At 35.2% G+C, this 25,000-nt stretch overlaps 1 protein-coding gene across 2 annotated transcripts in view; it reads right to left on the minus strand.

Annotated features, from left to right (window-relative positions):
- LOC106881302 (glycine receptor subunit alpha-1) overlaps positions 1-25,000 on the minus strand; it is a 243,433-nt gene that overhangs the window by 112,431 nt on the left and 106,002 nt on the right. For both annotated transcript variants that reach the window (XM_014931637.3, XM_089361973.1), the window contains exon 3: positions 2,376-2,639. The gene's annotated coding sequence lies outside the window, so the exon portion shown is untranslated. The remainder of the gene's footprint in view (positions 1-2,375; positions 2,640-25,000) is intronic.

The following is a 25,000-nucleotide window of genomic DNA, read 5'->3' on the forward strand; positions in this document are numbered from 1 at the left end:
CACTTTGTCGTTATTTATTCCCTGAGGTCATTCATTTGTGATAAATACTACTTCAGTTACACATAGATGGAAATGTGCTGTAGTCCACTCGTATATGGAGTGAGCGTGTAACACGTTTAGGCTGCATGTGACCTATCTGCTACAGGAATACTCCCGCGTCTCAGAATATATAACGCCTCAAAGCGATTCTTTAGTGAACTCGCTGAGGTAATATTTTTCTGAAAACTTGAGTACAGGATACACGTTCACGGACGGGGTAACAACAACAACAACAACAACGTGTGTTTACGTCCCCGTAGCTTAGCGGTTCGGCAAGAGAGGCCGATAGAATAAGTACTAGGCTTACAAAGAATAAGTCCTGGGGTCGATTTGCTTGACTAAAGGCGGTGGTCCAGCATGGCCACAGTCAAATGACTGAAACAAGTAAAAGAGTATATATATATATGTATATATATATATATATATATATATATATATATATATATATATATATATATATATATATATATATACACACACAAGCATATATACACAGACGCACACACACTCATGTATGCAAGCCGATTTGTTTTCGAAGGACATTTTGCCAATAAAAAAAACACCCACGTGTATTACATTGATTGATTTGTGAAAGAGTTTCGTTACACGTCTGTAGTCTTTTCAAAGACTCTTTTGTGAATGCTACGTTCTCTTGAAGATTGATGTGTGTGTGTGTGTAGGTGAAGTGGATGTTGATAGTAACGGCCGTGATGGTGAGCATGGCTGTTATAATTTTGAGCCTATGTTTCTATGTGGATATATATGTAATTATATTTATATCTATGGCTTCGCTGTGTGTATGCGTGTATACGTCTTTGTGTTGCGTGTGTGTATGCGTCTGAACTTTGCCTTCGTTTTATGATATTTTTATTTGATTTTAATTTTCTTTTTAGTTTCAATGTTATTGTCGCTGTCTGTAAGTCTGTTACATACATTAGAGGTTTAATTCAGCTTCTAGTAGCACCGGAAACAAATAAATGGCCGTGTGTGTGTGTGGATACCATCTTCATTGAAAGAATAAAGCTATAAAAAAGCAAAAGAGGTGTTGAAACAAGTAGATTAAGACATACCATCTCCGCCCCACCCTCACCACTACCTACAAAATGACACCTACCGGGCACTGTCAGCCATTACCTACTTCCGACGCCTCTGTAAACTGAATTAACCCCAATACAGTTGACAGAAAGATAAATAACAACAATGAAAGCTCTATTGAACTGAAGTATAAGAAAATAAATATATCGATAAAAGCACACCTACATACGCATATAGGCGCATATATATATATATATATATATACTGGCGTCCATCACATACATACGCAGCTTCACCACAATTAAGCACACACACACTTACACGCATGCACACACCTTTATCACACGCACCTCACACACGAACTTGACAACAGACCCATTCATAAATACTGATGCATACATACATATATCTACACGAACAGACTCACCACCAGAAGTACATAATGACCAGGCCAAACGAATGGTCTCATGGAAACAAGTTAAGATTTTAGGAAATCAATAAAAAACAAAAAACGGATAAGAGAGCTACCGAGGTCTTTATTTTTCATTTAGTTAAGAAAAATAAAACCCTCACAAAATATAACAATATTCTGTCTCATCACACGGTTTCTCTTCAAGAGTTTTTGTAAAGAATAAAATCTCTCTGTCTATTCCCCCTTATATACATTAAAGTCAGTTTGAATCTTGCTTATTTGCAATGTTATCCATCCAAACAGAAGCATAATGGGGAAATACTATGAATTAACTTTACCCTGAAATGTTAATATGAACGGAATGAAACAAGTTTCACGTAAATAGAAAGAGTAGTTATTGAGATATTCGGGGTTTTGGGGTATAAATACCCAAAACGGTGCATAATGGGAAAATGTTCCGAATTTAACTTCATCCTGAAATGGGAGAAACACTAAACTTTCGATGTCACATTCGTTGAAATAACCTGGAAAAGAAAAAAACCTACCAAACAAAACTCCGTTGCTGAGAAACTCAGTATTTATGTATGTATGTATGTATTTATGCATGCTGTTTGTCACATCGTCAAGCTGTTGCTAGCTAAATTGGCAACCAACCCAAGCCTGTTTGGTAAGGAACCTGGCTTGAGTTTGTGTGTTTTTGTATACGCTAAGAATAGAATCCACTTGTATTATGATCATTCGTTGAATTATCTGCTCATTGATTAATTTTTCCCTTTAAAGAATTTCCTAAGGTATTGTCCGACTCTTCACGCGATATTGAAATGGAGACATCTCTACATCTCACACATAAATACACTATTGAGAAATATTGAGACAGACTTCTACTTACCGGAATATCGATATGACACCTCTAAATGTATACTCCTCTCTCCGCTTGCGCTTTGCGTGATAGCATTTTTTCATTTAATCCCCGCGTTAATGACTGGGTGCTTTAGTCCTTCAATGATATCCGATTTTGGGAGGTTTCTTTGCGGGTTGGCGAGCTTCTTGGGGAGTTTTTCTTTTCGAAATTTGAATTTTCGCTTATTTCGAGTTTTTTTTTCACTTTTTGATGTGTTTTGCTGTACTTAGTTTTGACTCTTTTGGGTGTTAACTGAAAAATAAAGAGAAAACATTTAAAGTTGATACGCGTTAGTACATGCGAATACATATGCACGCACGCACGCACGCACGCACGCACGCACACACAGAGGAAAAGACAACGCTTATGAATACATTCCGTTTTAAATATTAGTTTGCTTTGGTTGGGATTTAAACACAGAGTTACAAACGCTCACAGACACATACATCCCGCAGCCACTTGGCTGAAACACATAAATAAATAAATAATTAAATAAATAAATAATTAAATAAATAAATAAATAAATAAATATATATATATATATATATATATATATATATATATATATATATATCTGAGGATGTGTATGTATTCGTGTGTCTTAATAGATAGAAATATATTTGAAGGAGGCGTCACTAGTTTTTCAATGATGTTATCGTATCATCTACCCTCAGCAGTTAATTTTTTTAAAGCATCTAATTATTCATGGCTTTAAATTATCATGACCGAAATAATATCGAAAAACGGAAAAGTTAGGTTGAAATAATAATGGCAAAACAACCACAGCAACAACAACAACAACAACAACAACAACTAAAGCATCTCCCGGTCAGTGTATTGATTGGAAGATTGTCAGGGAGAATGGAACGTCTGCGCCATTGATTTATTCCATACTGATTTGTTAGCAGTTGGATAGTTTTCTGATAATATTAAATATACATGATGAAAATTTGCTGATAACTTATCGGCCAGAACTCATTAATCTTGATAAATACGACAGATAAAACGTCCACGCATGCGCGCACTGATACATGCATATACATTTAATGCAGCAGATACACTGTACACACAAACACACGCGCGCACACACAGACAGACAGGGGCGCGCTTACTGACACAACATTCAGAAAATAATCAGACCAAACATTGCAGCAGACACAACGCAGAATATTTTCAAACCAGAACAAAGGGAAACATGAAAACAAAGCAAAACTCTGTATGGACACAAAGAATTGTACTCGGTTGTGCTGCAAATGTTCGGGACGGAGAAAGAATATGTTTATACTACTGGAATTCTTTCTACTCTAGCTACAAGACCAGCAATTTTCGAAGAAGATGCGGTGTGGCGGGGTAGCTTGTAAATTACACCTACCCCAGGGCTCGACTGGTGATAAGTTTATCGGCCCCGAAAGGATGACAGGCAAAGACGACCTCGTTGGAATTTGAATTCAGAACGTTGAGCTGGAAGGATGAAAAGCAAAGTTGATCTCTGTAAGATTTGAGCTTAGCTCGTTAAGAGCTGGACGAAGTGTCACTAAGCATCTTATCCGACGCACCTGTTCGCCCCCTTCATTGCCATTAATAATGGTTTATAATTTAGATATAGCCTTTGACGGCGGCGAACAGTTAATTGAATCGATCTAGTACTTAACTGGTAATTTATTTTATCTACTCTAAAGCGATGAAAGGCAAATTTAACTTCAGTGGGGCCTGAACACAGAACATAAAGGACCGAAACGAATTATCTCGAGATATTTCGCTCAAAGTTGTAACGTGCCTACCAATACGTCACCTTTCTTTCTTTAATAACCTTAAAGCCTACAATATAATACAAAACGTAACGGTTAAATAGGAATGTTACGATCAATGGGTTGACAGAAACAATTGAACAGTCAACGTGATATATTAAATACAAGTCCCTTTATGCACTGAGTTCAAATATTGATAGGTCCCGAATACTGTCTTTATTTTTTCTTCGGTGTCGATAAAATAAGCACTTGTTAGTATGGAGTTGATACAAACGATAGTTTTGTCCTTTTGCCAAAGTTAAAAATCTTGTTTATTATAAACAACTATAAGCATTGTTATGTAGATCAATATTGGGTGTTTTGATTTGTTTCTGACATTGCAAAGAAGAAAATTTGTTCATCCTTTCGATGATTTTCGAAAACTTATGTTAGAAATCGTAGAATAAAATCGCATAGATTACGTTCTATCAATTTATAAAAACTTTATTTCATTCTGCTGCACGGGCTCAGGGCTCACTGTTGTATACGTAGAGAGAGAGGTTCAAGTGCATACCGTGACGCATTGCTGCCGATCTTACAATGCGTTACGGTATGCACTTGAACCTCTCTGTCTACGTATACAACACTGATCCCCGAGCCCGTGCAGCAGAATGAAATAAAGTTTTTTAAATTGATAGAATGTAAACTATGCGATTTTATTCTACTTTGGATTCAGCTCAAATCGTTTGAATCCAGGTCTTTTAAAGTTATGCTACCTTATTCAGATCTACAAACTTCGTTTACAGACCCTTTATAGCGTTCTCTATAAGAGTGATTATACATCGTATTCACGACAGAAAAAATTGGGCGGATAAAAAGGCTAACTCCCGTGTTGCTCAGAGGAGAATTCTTCATTAATCATGGGAAAAAAATATTCTAAAGAGATTAATGGTACAATAGATAAATAAATGTATATGTAGGTAAACATATCTATCTATCTATCTTTCTATCTATCTATCTATCTATCTATCTATCTAGAGAGAGAGAGAGAGAGAGAGAGAAGAGAGAGAGAGAGAGAGAGAGAGAGAGAGAGAGAGAGAGAAAGGAATAGAGACAAATATACATCTACGATGCATACATATATATACATATATGCCCGTTTATATATATATATATATATATATATATATATATATACATATCTATATGTATGTATATATGTCTACATGCGTATATATGTGTCAGCAAAATTCTTTCGCTGAAAGGAATGGCTTTCTATTTTTTAAAAAATAAACGTAATTTAGTTGACCCTGTTTTCAAATATGTTTTTATTTAAAACTAAGTGAAATTTTCAAAAAAAACAAAAGAATGAAAATTTGCCATTAAAATTTAGTTTAAACAATTGAAAAATTGAACTTGCTAAATAGTTTATTTAATAACAAGCAGTAATTACAGAGCATATATGCACTGTGTTTTACATAGAGTGGAACCATGTAAAATATATCGATACACATATTGGTGTACATGCAGATATATATTTGCATATAAAATTATGTATGTAATGTATAAGGAGAGAGAGGGAGAGGAAAAGACAAATGGCGAGATAAAGGTATATGCATATGTACATTATATATGTATGTGTACACGTGAATATGTCTGTGAACATCCAACCAACCATCCATCCATCCATCCATCCATCCATACATATATATATATATATATATATATATATATATATATATATATATATATATATATACACACACATATACATATATATTCATATATATATATGCATACACATATACATACATACACACCCATACACACACATACACACGCACACATATATATACATGAGTATATGCTTGTATCAGCGTATGTTTGTGTGTATGCTTCTGTGTACATACAACAGTACACACTCATATATATATATATATATATATATATATATATATATATATATATATATATATATTTATATATATATATATATATATATATATATATATATATATATGTAAATGATATATGCCTATATATGTGTGTGCATATGTATATATACTTGTGTGAGCGAGTGTGTGTGCGCGTGTGTGTAAGTATATATTATACGAATGTTACTTCACATTAATGATTATTTGTGTAAATAAGTAATTCACTTAACTGTTACCCGGTGGCTAAACGGAAAACAAGGAACATATCATCCATTATCTAAATGGACTCACTGTCTCACATTCCATGCACACTAGCATCCATAGACACATAATCAGGCACGTACAGGTACAGATACAATACGTCATACACAATCCTACAGACACACACACATAGGCGGGAAAGTTTAGACATGTGAACAAGTACTTCAACACATATCTACATTTTCCTGCATTTTTCTCCCACAATTCCTTTGTTGCTTTCTCTCCCCCTCTCTCCTTCCCTATTTATCTATCTATAAGCGCACACGTTCATACAAACGAATATATATTTTATTGATATATATATATAAGTGTGTGCGTGTGTGCACATTTTGTTCTATTTTTCCTATTTGTTCTACCAAACGTATATATATACAAACATGGATACGTAGATACACGCACACACAAACATACACACATATTTATATATATATATATATATATATATATATATATATATATATATATATATATATATATATATATATATATATATATATATATATATATGTATATATATATATATATATACACATACATACATACATATATTCATATGCATACCGGGAAAAATAGCTGATTACATACACTTAGTTTAGACAGTAAATAACTGTATTTTTCAGGAATTGCCTAAAAGAAAAACAATGATTATTAATATGGAGCATATCTTTACAACTCTCTGTGTAATTTGAGAAGAAAATACATAACTAGAAAAAAAAAATCTTTCCGCACCAAGAAACACTCCACCGTATCATCCTCAAACAAGATAATTAAACACATCTCGGTGATGGTAGGGTCTCTTATCCAATATGCCAACGAGTGAGTGTATGCGTAGTTGCCCAACTTGCTACTAATAGCAATTACACCTCCGTAAAATCATATACTACTGTCTGAAAGATGGAAGGATGTGTTGATTAAGTTTTGTTCTATATCCAAAAACTTCGGTGATTCGCAATTGGAACGTATGCCAACATTGGTTTGGAGGATTAGATCTGACTTAGAGCTAAACAAGGACAATATACAGCAGCAACGACAATGATCCTCAAAATATAATCTCGCTTGTATTGGTACCATTTTTTGCATTATTCTCTCTTTTTCCTCTTGCTATATACATACATACATACATACATACATACAAACATACGTATATATGTATATATATATATATATATTTTTTCTTTATTGCCCATATGGGGGTAAACACAGAGAGGACAAACAAAGGGATTCAGTCGATTACATCGATCCCAGTGCGTAACTGGTAGTTATTAAATCGACCCCGAAAGAATGAAAGGCAAAGTCGACCTCGGCGGAATTTGAACTCAGAACGTAACGGCAGACGAAATACCGGTGAGCATTTCACCCGGCGCGCTAACGATTCTGCCAGCCCGCCGCCTTCTACATCTAAATGGCTGGTAAGGAACAGCGGAGAGATTACATCTTTAAGATCTGCTCCAGTACTTGATAGGTGCTTATTTCACTGTCAGCTGAAGGGTGACAGGCAAAGCCAAGCTGTGCATAGAGTCTTGTGTAGATAGCATCTGTGAATGGTTAAAATGATGTTTAGATTAAATGGTAAAAATTAACATTCTGAGCTTGCTTGCATTAAATAATAATATATTCTCTTTATAACGGCAAACTAATTGTCAAATGTCTGCATAAAAGGGGAGTCCTTTTATTTTCCTCAAGCTATCCGTCACAGTTGTTTTAGGCTAAAGTTAAAAAGTGTTTTCTAGTAGTGTTCCAGTCAATCTCTTATATTCCACTTTATACGATGTTCTTGTAAATTATTTAGCACTCATATAAAATATGCATGAAATCTTTCAGATGCTCTTAGAAATAGCGCTGTAAGTGAATGCGGTTGTACTGTATCAGTCGAAAATATTGCAGGTATATTTATTGTCAGACTATTAAGTTGTAAGGGAGACAACCTGTCCGAGTTGCATCATTACATACCCACAACATTTACAAACTGAGACACTGCAACACTCACAAGACTCTTTGCAAATAAGATTACCAAAGTATACAAAACATCTTTCTCTGCAACACAGTTCTATATTTAAGAGATGAGGAATTATGTACATTATTTACATTTGGCGGATATTTGTCTTCATCTTGTTTGTTGTTAACACAACGTTTCGGCTGATATCTGTTTTGGTAAATGACAGGATAAAATATCACACTCTCTATGTATCAAAAGAAACAAATGAATGAGGTGTTTGTTCTAATGCTTTGTTTCCGCCAACTAAATATTGTATCATAGACGAACCGATTTCGTTGCTTGTGAATACTTTTTGTTCTGTTGTCTCAGTTCAATCGTTTAAGCAAATCGGAGTGTGTAATTGAGACTTATAATTCAAATCACTCGTAGCTATGTATGTTTTTATCTGTCTCATCCTTTTCTCGACGTACCTTCCACATGTACACACGCAAAAGCACATACACAAATATGGCAGCCATCTATTCGATTGTCTGCCTTTCTATTTTCTCACTGCACAATGATTTGTCTGTATTTGGTATGTCGGTGTTTGTGTCCAGGGCCCACATTTTAAAAGAAAAATGTAGCACGGATTTAGTCGAAGACTTTATGAAGTACAGATCTGTCCTTTGCACGTTTTTAAAACTCGAGTTTTAATCCAGTTGTAAATGAGCCGACATTTGAACATTAAAAGCAGCAGTGATTGGACAAGGCTGATTGAACTGTGTGTATATTAATAACTTGTGCAGGTTTCTAGGTGTGTCCTCATTCACAGTTGACCCGATCGGATTTGAAATTATAGTATCACTATAGAAAGTGCCAGTGAGATCATCTTTGGGATCTCAACAACTTGCAATTTTCGGGCATTACGTTTCTCTATTTGAAGGACGATTTAATTTTTCTGAAACTGCAGACTGATTTTCATGGTTATAGAGCTCCATTCCCATTTTATTAATTGCAAGTTGTTCCTGTGTGGCTTCATGGAACTGAAGATTTCCAGTGTGGCTTCATGGAATTGATTTGTGGTATGTGCTGGAAACGTGTACTGGGTAGTAATTCACCAAAACATACATAGCAGTTACGGAAAATAGATCAAAACCGATGACATGACGAACTCAGCGAATGTGATGCGGGATAAGCGGAGAGTCCGTACGATTCAAGGAACTATCCTACATACATACGTACATACATACATACATACATACATACATACATACATACATACATACGTACATACATACATACATACATACATACATACATACATACATACATACATACATATGTGCGTATGTATGACTGGATATATGAACGCGTAAATTACATCTCTATGTGGTAACTTGACCTGTTAGAAATAGTAGCTACATCTCCCGTAAAGTTTTTTTACTGCCTTATGAACGTATGAGTTAACGACGGAGACCTGCCAGACCATCCTCGAATCACACCTTCTCCAATACATTTATATATGTTAGAAGCATCGACAAAACCTCTACCACTTATTTTGATCTGAGAGGTACAGCAACCAAAATGTCTTCACATCATATTGTATTAGTTTCTTTATGTATGTATGTTTGTAAGAGCGAACAAGAGAGGGAGAGAGTGAGAGGATAGAAAGAGACAAAGAGAGAGAGAGAGAGTCGGAGAAACAGAGGGAGGGAGGGCATCTAAATTATATCTGCACCTAAGAGAAATACTATCCACTTCTCATTTAAATGCAGTATTACTGTCACAGCCAACGAGACAACTTGCCCACGGTGTACCCCCATCATATTGCAGAAATAACAGCCAAATTACTCTCCAACCTTATTCTACTGTCTTAGGTATGCGTATTTCTATATCTATGCAGGATTTCCTAAATGAGAGGAAGAATACCAAATATATATTATAGATTTATTTGTACGAAAACAAATATACTCAAATTTCTTTGTCGTCACGTGCAAGCGTTCAGGGGACGAGAATATGAACGGGGGGGCTTAATGTGGTTTGATGGAGAACACTAGATTGATCGATATTCATTGATCGATATATATGCTGAATAGCTGAATGGGTATGTATAATCTGTTGACGTCAATTGAATAGGAAATAGCGCTAGTTGAGTATAAATTCAAATGCTTTGATATTAAATGGGTTTCCTAGTCAATATACGAGATATGTTTTTGGTCGTCTATTCATTTCTACGTTTTTAAATTCTATTTCTTTTATTGTAGGATTTAAACGTGTTACTTCGTTTTTCGCTTTAGTAATGATTCGCTGATTTTTGAAGGTTTTACGAGGAAGTCTCCCGGTTTTTACTAATGAATCGTGTATATCAGTGTATAATATACTTTGCGTTTTAGTTTGTATAAATAACAAAAGAGACTGTCTTTAAAATAAAAACGGGACTGTATTCCTTCCTAAAGTGGAACAGTGGATCAAAGCAAGAAGCATTACAAGTTCTGTAGGTTGTTGTTCATCTCTCATTTTGATAATTCAGCTTGGATCGTCATTGGCTGCATGGGCCCCGCTATATATCGATCCTCTTCTGGACAGCAGGATCTTCAAACTAGACTCAATGATAGCTCTTACTCCTCTGATTCGTAAATAATTTGTCACATGATTTTATGGAGAAAAAGAGGCTCTAGGACACATACAGCATCAGTAGTTTGAAATATATTATGCGGCGCAGCGTGATTGGACATGCGATACAATTTCCAAGCAAAACTCAATTAATCATGATACGGGGCTCAGTAAATATTAAATAACTCATGTGATAGGTAATTTAATCAATCTCAACAAAAACTAGTGCGTCTGTATAAACCTAACTTAATGTTCTTAAAAATGCACTAATACAAATTGGCTAGAAAAGGGTATAAAGCCCCAATATTTATATTTATTATGGCGGTGAGCTGACAGAAGCGTTAGCACGCCGGACGAAATGCTTAGCGGTATTCTGTCTGTCGTTACGTTCTGAGTTCAAATTCGGCCGAGGTCGACTTTGGCTTTCATCCTTTCGGGGATTAAGTGGCAGACACTGGTTCGTGACCTAGTCTTTCGGCAACCTTGTTGTACAACCAGCATTATTTTTCCTTTGACTGTTTGTCTACCTCTGTCGCTCGTATTTTCTAACCATGGTATCTATCACAATCGAACATATCTGTCTCCTTCGCTCGAGTTTTATTTTCGTTTATCCGCAAATTCTTAGTGTGTCGCTTTATTCCCTCAACTTGAAATTCACCAGACAACCCTAGCAGAATTCCTAACTTTTTCACGTGTGTTTCTCACACCAGATTTACTTACTCGCCGCGAGAGAGCAATGGGTTCGTGGTTGTGGTGGAGGTGAGTTGATTATCTTCGCCAAAGGGTCTTTCACCTTAATGACCACGATTTAATTTCTCATTCAAACGACATTTTCTCCGCCCAACACAACAAAACAAAATATGAAAATAAAAGAAAAAAGTCTTTTGTATACATCATCACCCAACAGCCGGAAGATAGCCAAATGGCTATTATAAATAACTAGATTGATAAACACAATAATAAGTGTGTGTGTGTATGTATATATACATGTATATGTGTGTGCTTATGTTTGTATGTATATATGTACATATGTATATATTTGTGAATACAGGTATATATATATATACATACATATATACATACATACATTAGCCATACTATATAGTTATATATAATAATATATTACATTATATATACATGCATGTATATATATATATATATATATATATATATAAATCTGTATTCATAAAATTATATATAAATATATACATACGTATATATATGTGTGTGTGTGTATGTGTGTGTGTGTGTGTGTATCTATTCAAAAGAGTTTATATATATACACATATATAATATATACATTATCCACACGTGTACACACACGTATATAGAGCTCCTGTGTGTATGTGCTGGAACAGTTCCAAGTTATGTTCATACAAGTGCAAGCTGATAAGCTGATATTTTTTGCTTTTGCGTGGGGAAAGTTTTAATATTTGGATATAAACCAAAATCCCCTAGACATTTGCGCTGGAGTGTGACGGGCATTGAGGCAAATACTAAAAGTTAAACATTAGTTTACAAATACTTGGACTGCGCCGCCGCCGCCGCTGCTGTCCTTACCGTTGTTATGCTCTTATTGTTCTGTTGCTCCTAGCAGTTGCTGCTAATATCACCGTTGGTGCAACTGCTCTTGTTACTGGTTATGCTTATATTGCTGGTGTTTGTTCATGTTTTGCAGTTACATTCGTTTTCGTTTTCATCACGAGACTATTTACAGCACAAATATCGCTGTCATTACATTACCAGCCACCCACTTCTTTTGTGTTTGCTTCACCACCCTAGTTGTGTGTTAGCTATTCCTGGCAGCACGTGCTTCACTCCCGTCTCTCAAAAAAGAACTAAGTGGATGCCTGAAACGATCCTCATCAGCAGCATACCATTCTAACAGAGCCGAGTATCCCGAAACGTGTATGCTTCCTTTTTATTTATTTATACCTGTGTCACAACATTTCAGATAAAACAGTCTTTTTAGAGAAAATTCTTTCAAAATTCAACTACACGGCAGTTTTCATTATCACTAACTTTGCAAGAACAACATACCAATCACGAATCATGTACAATGAACCTCACCGCTTAAATTGCTGCTTGGGCTGGCCAGATTGGAGCAGTCTCGAGTATAAGCAGCCGAAATTGCAAAGATAATCTGGAACTCGACTGAGGAAAGAAAACTCCGAATGACTCGTCCTTGTTTTTTCTTGTCCCTTTTTGTATCATCTGTCTGGATGTTTTGTTGTCCCTTTTTCGTACCATCAAACTGTCTAGATGTTTTGCGTTCTTGTCCCATTTTTTTCCTTTATATATATATCTGAACCCGTGAAAAGGACTATCTTTCCCTTCATACACCTCACTCTCAAAATATACACTGTATAGAATTTTGTATCGAGTGTTCATCTGGCTTATGGTCTTCCCATTGTATACTGGTCATATTACACACGCACACACACACACACACACACACACACACACACACACACACACACACACTGCATAGGTATTGAAAATGCATTGCAGGATATTATGTTGTAGTATGATGAGAGTTCCGACTGTCATCTTTTTCTAAATCTGGTGTAATATTTTCGGGTTACCTTATCTTTATCCACAGCACCTTTCAATGATATGCTTTCATCAATACCTAAATATTTGCAGCATTCTTTGTGAGGAACATGAGAGATAGTGAGACCGTTGATGCACAGGTTTGATGTATGAGAGACCGATTTTTCACGTTCAACAGTCAAATGTGAACTTTTCTGTTGGCCGAATTTCATTCTTATATCAGCTGAAAATGTTTGGCATTCTTGATGTTTTCCGCATAAATCTTTGGGTCATTCACAAAGAAATTACGAATTACATTGGTGATTCTAGCAGTTACTGATCCTAGCATGTAGCCATTTGATTTTTTGTTGCAAGAATGATAATGAATTTAACGCTAAACTGAACAGAATTACAGAAAGACTATCTCCTTGGAATATTCCCTTTGAAATGTTTGTAATGTGATGCGGGATAAGCGGAGAGTCCGTACGAGAGTCCGCTCTCAGCCATGTGAAAATTGTTGCCCAGGTCTTTGTGAGTCTCTCAATAGCAACAATTAAGGTAGCAGGTAAATTGCGAAATAGAGACACTTCAGTAGCCACGAGAGAGGAACAGAGTCGAATTCTTTCCTGTAAGCAAAGTCATACCATCGCAAGGCTTCTACGTCTTGCTTTTTACTTCAGACAGTTTTGTTTATCAAAAGTTCAGCACAACCCCGCACTCCACCCTACCTTGTTTCCACCTGTCTGCACATCAGCCACTATGTTGTTGGATTCATAATGAACCTGGATGGTCAAGGAAGGAATGTTTTTAATCATAGGTCTGATCAATGAAAGCTTTCTTGAAGCCAGATATCGTTAACAAGAAAATATTCACAAGAATCTATGTAAATTGTCCTGGCAACGTTGCGAATATGTGAGAATGATAACAGGAAATTCTTTATCACAGAAAATTATGCTACGAAGACCAATGATTGACCTTTAAATACTGGCCTGACTGTTAAATTATGACATTTTGCTCTCGGGTATAAACACCCTTGCGTATTTCATGGTCATTGTTCTTAACAAAGCCATTCATTAGATGTATTCATGTCGTTGCATGCTTACATATTATATACACGTGTGTGTGTGTGCGTGTATAAAGATTTTAATGAGAATATGACAAAAGGAACATCCAGAATAAAAAGAAGACATTCCTTTCTTTGAAGTCTGAGAATGGTAAAAGAGTAACAAAATAATATCTAAATAATATCAAATAATTAAATAACGAAATAAAAATTATAATGGAAATCAATAATTTCATTTAATAATATCATATGCAATTAAATCCACCAAGAGAAAATAGAATTAAAAATAAGATAAAAAACAAACGTAATCCTGAATTAAAGAAAAATGGAAAAGAAAACAAAACGATACAATGAAAAAGATAAATATAAAAGAAAAAATAAGAAACAAACAAAATAAATTTTTCGTAAGGAAGCAAAAAGAAACTTATAAATAATTATAAACCTTTAAATATAATTATAATTATATTCTACGAAGAAGAGAAAAAAAATTAAAATTATCAAATAATTAATTTTGCAATTCATTTTCAATTAAAATGCTTTTCTCTTGTTTCTTGCGAAAATAATTTGTTAACATTAATTATTTCTCTGAATATGCAATCAGTATCTTTTTTCGCGTGATTCTTATTTCTCTCTTCTATCCTGTTCTGTTTGTGCTTCATTTGTGACTTAAATACCATTTAATGGCAGGTAAGCAGTGAGCAACGAACAACTATTATGCCAGATAATTAACTTCAACTCCACAGTCACGATATTTATAAAGGTGTGCCTTACTCTTATATATACATACAATATACATACATACACACACACATATATATATATATATATATATATATATATATATATATATATATATATATATATATATATATATATATATATATATATATATATATGTATGTATGTATGTATGTATGTAGGTATATGGGCCATATCTTGTCTTTTTAACTTCAGAGACAAAGGAGAGAAATATCCCATCTGCATCTGTACTTTGTTTCTATAATTTCTCATTTCTAGTTCACAAGCTACTTGCTTGTGGTTAAAGATACCCACAAAACATGTCTGCACACAACGAGAGAAGGCCTAATTCAGATCGACGTTGAAATTCGGTTGTTGTCAAGACATCTGTTTTTAGTCACCTGTTTTATAGAACGAAACTCAATTTTTCTTAAGGTTTCTCTACAATTAATTTAGTTTATAAAAGTTTTTAAGGCGACTTTATTTGTTTATTTAATGTCTTATTATTTTCATCTGTCTAGATATGTTCCGATCTTTTGTATCTTCCTCAGCGTAATTTAAATTTAAAGTGCGGGTGTATCTGTACGATAAGGAGCTTGCTTCCCAACCGGTTCGCTCTGGCTCAATTCTCCTGTGTGGAGAATTGAGCCCCGGACCGACTAGCCTTGTGGGTGGGCATGGTAAATGCGAACTGGAAGAAACCTGTTCTACATATAGAGAGAGATCGCACGAGAATGGAGGGAGAGAAAATTGATATGGAAAGTATGGTATGTGAGTGTGTGTGTGTGTGCACGTCTGTGTGTGTATGTGCGTGTGTAGATACAGTTATATGTATGTGTTTCCGTATGTTTATGTTTGTATGTACGTTGAAAAAGAGAGTAAAAGTTGATAGAATTGTATGTATGTGTGTGTTGGTGTGTTGTACGTTTGTAGATTCTAGTGTATGCATGTACATATTGTTGTTGTTGTATATATATATATATATATATATATATATATATATATATATATATATATATATATATATATATATATATATATATATATATATATATATATATATGTATATATACGTATATGTGCATGCGCTATACATTTGCATGTACACACGCACGCACACATATGGTTTAGATAATACAAATAAACCTATTTGTATTACTGAATTATTTATACCACCGCGTGCGATAAATGTATTTTTACATCATACTTTTGTTTATTTTCATTTTCACAGCTAATGTATTGAACTATGTCTAGAGGCCAAGTAACAATTAATGAGATATATAGATTAAGGAAACAATGAAAAATGAACGATTACTGCCACCAAAGTATATTTAGAATGCAAGAGTCATTAATTGGCTCTTTTCTTCGAAACTCTATAATGCTGTATATTTCTTCCTTCAATATTTAACACAAGTGAAGCGCTGTATTACATTTACGCAACATCGCCTCACCAGCACGACACTGCATCGCTTGATTAGCTACCATTATATGCATCTCAAGCGTAATTGAATCCAAATTCGAAGCTGTGAATCATTGTCATATGCCGCATCAAATACTGGACACATTCGATGACCCATGGCCAAGCTACATCTACTTTTTTGTATTTCATGGGGATTTTTCATTCTTTCTTGAACTCCGGTGGTGAGTGGTGGGAGTTGATCCATGAAACGCTAGCTCTGTTCTCTTTATGTGATGGTACATGGCCTACTGGCTGTAGTGTTCTACTCACGATGGCAAAAACGTGGTTTCGATTCATTGAACAGGCAGTGAGTTATGTTCTTGAGCAAAACACTTCATTTCCCTTTGTTCCAGACTATCTGGCTGTAATTGAGCAACCCTGTGATGGACTGGGTCCCCGTTCAGAGGGAGCGCGATCTCGGTCACTTATACAGCTTGGAACCCGGGCAACTGACCTTTTAAGACCCAAGACTCGAAGCAGTAATGTCCAGTTCTCTCTACCCGGCAGGAGAATAAATGAATGAATGAATAAATAAATAAATAAATAAATAAATGGTCAAATAAAGAATTTATTATATTGAAGTTATCTCATTAGCAGACAAAAGGACTAGAAAGAATTCGAGTTTTCAAACAATCTTTTTTTTTTTATCATGTGATTGTAACACACAAAGAGACGAACTGTTTTCTTCTATCTCAACAGGATTTGCATTCAGAACGTAAAATGTTTAATGTATTTTGTTTGGCGCACCAACTGCAATAACAAGTGATGGCAAAGATAGCCATACGACCACCTTCTCTCTTATAGCGTAAGAGGAAATATTACATCATCGTCTCTGTCATAAAACATTGAATGCGATAGACTGCTCTCAATGATACATTTTAGACAGCTATGACATACACATCATACACGACTATACTGTAAACTATATGTACTTAGTATTTTGATTATATTGCGAGAAACTTCAGTAGATACAATGACTAATATCGTTCGATTTAAAAAATAGCCAACTTCAATAAATGTGAAATGACTCAACATATTATTTTTGGTGAATTGCGAAAAAACTTATATGAAGTTTGTTTGCGTCTGACGAAAACAATATCTTTTGATCAGGTTGTAGAGTGCAAGACTAAACTCCTTATAATGTCTAAAGGTTTCGAAAAGGGCGGCAAGCTGCTAGAATCACTATCGTGCTATAAAAAATACTTGCGACATTTTTTCCTATATTACGTTCTGAGTTCAAATGCCGCCGGGGTCGACTTTGCCTTTCATACTTTGGAGATCGATAAAATTAGTACAAGATGAGCACTGGGGTCGATGTAATAACCTTGCACAATTACTCGCTTTCTACCAAGATTTCAAACCAATATCTACAGTTTCAATATATTTTACATGACTTCAAGCATCAACATGGTGACGAAAAATGGATCTTCTATCGAAATGTTAAACGTCGTAAACAGTAGCTTGGTAAAAGGGAAAAGGCTCAACCAAAACGGAGAAGGGAACTTCATGGGAAAAAGGTTCTTCTCTCTATCTGGTGGGATTGCAAAGAAGTAATTCACTTTGAATTGTTACTACCTGATGCAACAATCAATGCTCAAGTCTACTGTCAGCATTTAGAGAGTTTGAACCAAGCTTTGAAGTAAAAAAGAACCGCCTTAGTGAATCGAAAAGGAATGATGTTTTATCAGGACAATGCGCGACCCCACACTGCAAAGATCACATCACAGATGATCGAAGAGCTTGGTTGGGAAAAAATTCCTCATCCACCTTATTCTCCCGATCTTGCTCCTTCAGACTACCATTTGTTTCGTAGTTTACAGAATCATTTGGGGGACATAACTTTTGCAAGCCAGGAGGAGGTCAAAACTGACATTTCAGAGTTCTTCGCTTTGGGATTAAAAAGCTTGTAAATAGATGGAAGGAAGTCTGATTAAATTTCAATTAAATATAACATTTGATCACTTGTTTTCTTTATTCAAGATTCAGACAGAGCTTATGGGATGACCTGATACATATGATATATATATATATATATATATATATTTATATATATATATATATATATATATATATATATATATATATATATATATTATGCATGTATATATGTATATAAATGCTATGTATGCTTATATGCTCTATATAATATGAGGTATCTATCTATCTATCTATCTATCTATCTATCTATCTATCTATCTATTTATCTGTATGTACGTATACACATACAAACACACACACATATATGCACGCGCACAAACACACACACGCACACACACACACACACACACACACACACACATATATATATAGCTATATATATGTACTATATGTATATTTGTATCATATGTATCTATGCATTGTATGTATATATATATATATTATATATAAATATATATTATACCTGTCGATATTCTAATATAATAATGTTACTCACACTACTCTCATAGCAATATCCTCCCCTCGCCCTCATACTCTCTTTCTCTCTATCTCCATCCATTCTATGCCCCTCTTTCAATTTTTCTCCGTTTTTGTTCCTTTGATTGTCGTCTTTTCGCATTTTATCTGCACTTTCTTTCTATTTCCGGTCTGGCAACATAGAAATCGAATTTATAAATAGACTTACACAAGATTAAAATATAGTTTATTTTGACCGTGTGACTAGTAACCACAAAAGCAACATTTTTTCATTAAAAACCGAATGAATAAAACGTATATTTTTTCCTCTCTAAAACTGATATTATCTAAATAGACATTGATTGCCGGGTAAAAAACGAAATAACCCTACATTTGATTACCAAAATCATTTCTCGGAGACACTCTTCAGATTTCAATCATCACCATAAACACGGAGCAAGTGCAGATTGTTACTGTGACAACTAGCAATAATTTACACGAACGTTACGGCCATGGTGCACGTCAACTCTCAACGCCCAGTGAGCCCACCGGCGCCAACGATGGGAATTTTCTGCAACCACCTAACCTGCGAGAAGTAGCAGACAGATGACACTCGCATCGTAGTCTACCGTCTTAAGAAGAATAGAGAAGAATATATTTTTAACGCAAGGCGGAGAGCTGGTAGAGGACCAGCTTCATTTTGATGCATGATACATGTTCCTGTGTTGGTAATTATACCTGTGCTAAACAAAATGGCATTACTTTTTGACTCACTCTCGTATGTAATATGGTGGCGCTGAGAGATACAATCACTCGAACACTCGTTGGAGGGAATGTATCACAGGCTTGATCGTTTTTGCGGCAGACGTCGTGTCGCCGCCCAGGTGTACTGGGAACTTACCACCTGATCTATTGCCAACAACACTGAAGCTATTATATCTACTATTTCAGTAACACTGTTATAGTTTCTACATCTAGTACAGTTAATTATTAATACTAGTGTTTTCTAATATGGCGAACTATTTATAAACAAAAAATGTCGTTTCACTCAGAATTCCCACAAATCAAATAAATCTTTACATTTGTGCAGCGTTTTCTCTTTCTTTCTTTCTGACTTTCTTTCTTTTTTTCTTTCTTTCTTTCTTTCTTTCTTTCTTTCTTTCTTTCTTTCTTTCTTTCTTTCTTTCTAGAATCGTGTGACTCTGGACATTTGTTCCTCCACTTTCTTTTCACAAATCAATTCTCGAGAGAAACTCAATTTATTGTGTCGACGAAATGTCTAACTTCAAAATCAAAGTGTCGGCTGCCTTGTCTTCAATCTTGACACTGAACAGAGCCAGTTCCTACGGCTCTTAATACCAACCCGGACACCCCACCCCATGAATCGAACCGAAAATGTCGATCATATTTTGTGTTCAATTCACTGTTGAAAGTCGTTAGAGCATTGCAATTCAAGTCTTTATGGGTCAAAAGACGAGTGACAGGTAACTACTCGAGTGTATTTTCTTGAAAAGGTAATACATCAGTGAGATTACCAGAAGAATCATAGACCCTTCGGGGAAAAGAAATACCTTACTTGTACATGTAACAGTCTTAAAGGTAATAAAAGTACTTGAAACTGAGTTATGATGTCAGAGTAGAAGGAATTTATCTATTTTACTGTTCTCGTCTGGCAACTTTATAGAATTTTCAATTTCACCATTATTTTTTTTTTCTATTTCAGAAAAGGAATTATTTAACATTACAGCTGAGAATGAGAAAAGAATACCTTAATTTATACTCTAGTTTAAAGAAAGAAAATAGATATTTTAACAAAAATAATTAGATGTTCCCGGACGAAGATTTTCCCATTATAGACAAGTTGACCTTGAAGTGCTACAAAAGTTCCATTTTAAGTAAGACATTATCTTTAATATAAATGTTGATTTAAAGTAAAATTGGATGCGTTTGGTCAGCTACGAAGGAAGCAATTTTATAATTGTGAAATAAAGTAAATGTCGACGCTTAAAGATTGCTAAATACATTTGTTGCTTGAGAAGAGAGTGAAACAGTACTTTAATGGCGTTACAAACAGCGTCAACGATTCGGCTGTTCGAACACCGGTCCATGAATCTCATCTTGAATCAGTATTGGTTTTCAATAACTTGGTCAGAAGAAGAAGGTCAACAGTAATGACCTTTTCTAGGCGGGAGAAATGTAGGATATTACCCCCAGACAAACGTCACGGGCCAAAAGCTTACAGTAGAGCTGACATTGATAAAGACACTAAATGTCCAGATCGCAGTATTACACATGGAGTCAGAATAAGTCTATGACCAAAGAAAAGGGATGGAATATCTAATGATCTTCCATACGCTAGGACTCTATTCGACCCAATGCTATGGCTGAAGCCACCCATGTTGCCGCGAAATAGGATCGCACTCAAACCATACAGTTTCGATGCAAACATCTGAGTCACACAGTTGTGTAATACATATACTGTATACCGTGTCTTCCGGCATACAAGTCAAGCTTTTCACAGCAAAATTTTTAGCGTGATACTTATTCTGGCGGTCTGTTTTGCCGAATCGCTATGATACGGGGACATAAACACAGCAACAGCAGTTGTCAAACAGCAGTGACACACACACACACACACACACACACACACACACACACACACACACACACACACACACACACACACACGCACACACACACATACATACATACACACACATACACACACATACACACACAAGCCCTACGAGTCACATAGCTATGTAATAATTATTATTTTAATATTATTATCCAGCCAAATACTCAGCTCAATACAATCTCACAATATAAAATATGCTACATAATGTTGTTGTCTCCTCGTCAAGGCGAACCACCATCACGTTATCATTTCTAGCAAAAGGGCCTCTTCATAGTCATTCTACTCGTTAGAAAAAGCAACGAAATTCTCTCGACTAAAATCCTTCTTAAAAACATAACAAAACATTATCTGGCAAGAAACCGAGATGTGCATGGTTGAAACGCTTTGACCATAGGCCTGCTTGAAGAGAGCTCACTTGAGTCTAAACAACAACATGATTATAATTGTTATGAAAAGTTCGCAAGAATGGCGGTAGGATGGTTAAAGATCGACCAAAATACATGCAGTGTTTAACTTAAATTCTGACTTCGAATTCTGAATTTGATTATGGTGATATTTTTATTACTAAGCTCCACGAATAAACTGAAATACTTTAAACAGAAAAGTTTTCCCACATAGAATTTAAGCCGTATTATACTCTCGAAACTTATTATTATTATTATTATTATTATTATTATTATTATTATTATTATTATTATTATTATTAATACTAAACTGGACTACTGAAAGTATGTCTCCATTGCGTGAAATACTTTCTCCATTACATTGATATACTTCTATACAATTTAATTACAACGTCTTCATTCTCCGTAAACAACATTCTTCTCTTCACAGTTGTCTGCCTCTCTGGCATTTGCTGTTGTACATCTTGACCTAACGTGAAATCGAGAAATTGAGAGAATGAGTGAGGAAGAGGGAGGAAAGGTGAGAGAGAAGGAGGAGTAAGAGAGAATCGTTTTGCGAACAGTAAAGTTACGTGTTTAATTTCTCCCTAACATTTTTATTCTCATAACAGAGTCAATACACTTCGCTAATAGCGAAAGTTCACCACCTCCTTAATTGTGCGTAGGTATGCGTCAGTGTGTGTGTGTATGTGTCAGTATGTGTAAGTATGTATGTATGTATGTATGTATGTATGTATGTATGTATGTATGTATGTATGTATGTGTCAGTGTGTGTATGTATGTATGTATGCTTGTATGTATGTATGTACGTATATATACCTATATAAATAATAAATATTTATTCACATATACATAAAAAGCTATATGTATGCATATATATATATATATATATATATATATATATATATATGTATGTATGTATGTATGTATGTATGTGTCGTCCTACCTATCTACCTACCAATTCCTCCCTCTCTCTCTCTCTCTCCCTCTCTCCCTCTCTCCCTCTCTCTCTCTCTCTCCCTCTCTCTCTCTCCCCTCTCTCTCTCTCCCCTCTCTCTCTCTCCCCCCCTCTCTCTCTCTCTACATATATCCCAATCTAAAAAATATATACTTGTCAATTACTATGGTTGAAGTAGTCATTCTTTTGGGATAGGCATGGATCTCGAATCAAACATACAGCCATATAAATAATAACACGAAAATCTCGATAGGAAATTCGAAGGTTGCTGTCGACTTTTTAGCTTCTGACTTTTCCATCCAAAGTATTTCTAGCACAATATTTGATATTATTACGATATATGATATCATTTACAGCTTTACTGCTTCGAGATCCATTGTTCCAAAAAGTATCATTTCACTTTCTCTTGAAAGCTTATAAAAAAATATTCTTATGACGTCAATTATTCTCGCTGGTAACAATAACGTTTCTAAAATGACCAGAGGTATTCTAAAATGACCAAAGGATTGCACGGGTCCAAGGCCAAAACGCCTGCCAAGTGGATTCGTGTTCGGCGAGCATATTTAACCATTTTGCTATCCAAAGAGACTTTTTAACGCAATATTTACAGGCTATTATTTATAGATTTACTGCTTCGAGATTCACTGTTCGGAATGGCAATTATTAAATATAATTTTTCCTATTAAAAGATGGAGAAAGATATTGTCTGCACATGTATTAAAAAATTGGCATTTCTACTAGAAACATCTTAATTATGGAATATTATGTGAGGGAAATAAGAAGTTAATTGGTAAATAGTTAAAGAACTCCGGAAGGGGCAGAATCGATGGTCCCTAACAGCTAAACGTAACCACATATTTTAAAAAACTATATTATCGTCGTCATCATCATTATCATCATCACCACCTCCAGCAGAACCACCACCACCAACGACAACAACATCATCATCGTCATAAATGATTTATATTGTCTTTGAAGACAGTCATTCTATGTGGATGTGCAGATGTGCATTTAGTTTAATGTCTGCCGCGAGAGAGGAAGGGAGAGAAGAGGATCAGAAAACTGATTCAGGATTTTCTCACAGCTGTTGCTGTGTCTGGAAGTTTGCTTTATCAAACTGCATCCACTCTCGTTTGCTGTATCATATATATTCACTTTCCTACAACAGCGACAACAGATTGCAGGTTTCGAGGTATGGTAAAGGAATCAAAAGAAATACGACAGCGTCTACTTTCTTCACTTTTTTCTTCACCTAAACACACACACACACACACACGCACACACACGCGCGCACGCACACGACACAGTTATACATACAGCACCGTGTACAAATATATACAATGAAAAGGCCATACAATAAATTACTCATATAGAGATACATTTCGTATATCATCATTCCGTTGCTGAGCACTGAATAAAAATATCTTCCATATCAAGCGGTGAATTGGCAGTGTTGTTAGAGCTGAAAGGAAATTCTCTGACATATTTATTTCGACTGTCTGAGTTCAGTTCTTGCCCTAGTTCACTTTGATTTTTATTTTGGTTTTCAGTATCGATAAAAAGAAGTACGAACTCCGTGGATGCTAGATTGGAAAATAACTAATATCGGACCAGCGAAGGCGCGTGGCTTAGTGGTTAAGGTATGCAGCTCACGATGTCTGTGGAGTGCTCAACCACTTTCACGTTAATTTCACGAAGAGGCTATTCTGTTGATCGGATCAACTGGAACCCTCATCGCAGTAATCGACGGAGTACCAGCTTAATATCGGACTAGGGACCTTGTGATTGTTCCAGCTTTCTACATCCTCTTTCCAGGGTACCTGAGTGGCAGACTTATCTAACTTGCAATTGAACACTACAGCCTGAGCCTTGGTACCGTTAGCAGAGTTTTTTTTTTGTTTTGTTACGAGCATTCAAGCTCGGCTTCGAGTTTGAGAATAACTTCCTCCATTCCCTCCTATATATATATATATATAA

Source organism: Octopus bimaculoides, chromosome 13 (assembly GCF_046866305.1).
Source record: "Octopus bimaculoides isolate indiv1 chromosome 13, ASM4686630v1, whole genome shotgun sequence".
In the NCBI taxonomy this organism is placed as follows: domain Eukaryota; kingdom Metazoa; phylum Mollusca; class Cephalopoda; order Octopoda; family Octopodidae; genus Octopus; species Octopus bimaculoides.